The following is a 2,128-nucleotide window of genomic DNA, read 5'->3' on the forward strand; positions in this document are numbered from 1 at the left end:
GGCCATAGAAGAACGGGTGACAAACAGCTAAATATCTGTCAAACTGCGCGAAAATAAAAGTCATGATGTTAACTCCGAGAAGTGCAGACAACATATAAAAAGTCCCATTTTTAACAGGAGGTTCGTCGCGCACATCAAATAAAAATTGGTAGAAACTCCCAAAGCCAGACAATGAGTCGGCAATGCTGGTGTTCAGCATGAAAATGAAGCGGTTTTGTCTTAAAAGCGCGCGCGTGCCGAGGATGCCGCAGACCACAGAGCCGGCCACGAGCACGGTGCTGACCCCGGCCACGGTGTGGAAAATAAACAGCACATAATCTCCTGCAGAGGTGAAGTCAACACACAGAGGAACGASAGTTGTGTTGATGATCATGATGCTGATGTGCAGAGAAAACARGACACAACCAGAGGAGGGCACGTGTCTTTATTATGTTTATGTTGTATGATGTCGTTTAGATAAAATGCCTTTAGGAGTTTAAGGTCTTATCTCCTCCCAGGCGGATGCACGAGCCTGATGATGTAATGATGATTAATCGCTGGAGCTATCCATGGTGCTGAATCTGATTGCACATCTTTTTCWGTCTTGTGGAGGTGAGCTGCAATTCGAAGCTCTGTTTAACTGTTGGTCTGAGTTCTTACCAACATTTGCTCATGAACTTTGGGTAAAAAGAACAAGACCGCGGATACAAACTGTGGCTGGACTCTCACGGGCAGTTTCAGTTATGTTATCAGTTATCAGGGAGAGACTCAGAGTCAGTGCTCCTACACGACAAGAGAAGCCATTTGAGGTGGTTTTGGCATCTGCAGGAGGTCTGCAGATGTTCCCAGTCTCTGTGCAGGCCTGGGAAAACATTGAAGTCCTCCCAGAAAAGCTGAAAGAGGTAGTTATGGAAAGAAAGGTCGAGATGATCTGAGTGTTGGTGATGTTGTTCTACCTTGAATGTCCAGCAGGAGTCTCACAAGGCTCTATTTTGCGACCAGTTTTGTTTTCTAGTAAATGACCTCCCAAATGATTGCTAAAAAAGTACATTTCCAAATGTATGTTGATGATGCTGCACCTGCTAAAAGCACACATGAAGCACCATCTCCTCACATCAGCTCTGGAGAAGATACAGCATGTGTTCAATCCTGTCTGTTATTGAAAAAAAAGAGATCAATTTTCTATGATGTTTCTATGATGTTCACAAAATGACCCACAAAACTGCAGTGGTCCAATGTGTTCCTGTGGGGAGTGGAACTTGACCTTGTAGAGAAGTTCAAGTACCTCAGGTTCACACTGGACCAAACACTTTCATTTAAAAAACACATCAAACTCACTTCAAACAGCCAAATTTAATTTACAAAACTGTAGGCAAATCAGGCCATCAATCAGTTCTGCTAAAACCTTCCTCCACTCAATGATAGTTTCACACATACAGTAGACTACTGCATCACAACATGGTCCCTCACTGGAGAGACAACTTTAAAACCAATAGAAACATTATTCAAAAAATCTTTAAAAAATCTTTGATCAACAGCCCCTGTCATTCCTTCATAATCTTATCTTATCTTATCTTATCTTATCTTATCTTATCTTATCTTATCTTATCTTATCTTATCTTATCTTATCTTATCTTATCTTATAAAAATCTAATATGCTCAATTTTGGAAAATTGTATTTACTTTAAAAATGGTTGTTCAATTTACAAAGTTTTTAATGGATTAGCCCCACCTCCACTTTCTGCCTACATTAAACCAAGGACTGAGCGATGTTTTAGCACCAGAGCCTCCAGATGAGACCTACAGGAAAACAACCTTTGGACAAAATGTCCTGTCAGTCAGAGGAGGTCACTTTTGGAACAGCCTCACAAAAAATAAAAATTAAAAAAAAAACGTAAGGGAATGTTCCGCTTATTGCACATTTAAAAAGCACCTTAAACAATCTCTTAAAAGTCCCCAGTCATGTACTCACTTTGACTTATTGTATTGTTGTTTGTCTTAATGTGTGTCTTTGTGTTTTGCCTGATTTTGTATATTGTGATCTTGTGTTTTTGTCTTCCTGCCTCAGGACTACAGATGTAAATAAGCAAACTCGTTTTCAGTCTGTACACAAGTATATGATTGTTCATTAATGTACATTGTCCTGAAG

The sequence above is a fragment of the Austrofundulus limnaeus genome, unplaced genomic scaffold (genome assembly GCF_001266775.1).
Source record: "Austrofundulus limnaeus strain Quisiro unplaced genomic scaffold, Austrofundulus_limnaeus-1.0 Scaffold84, whole genome shotgun sequence".
NCBI classification, from domain to species: Eukaryota; Metazoa; Chordata; class Actinopteri; order Cyprinodontiformes; family Rivulidae; genus Austrofundulus; species Austrofundulus limnaeus.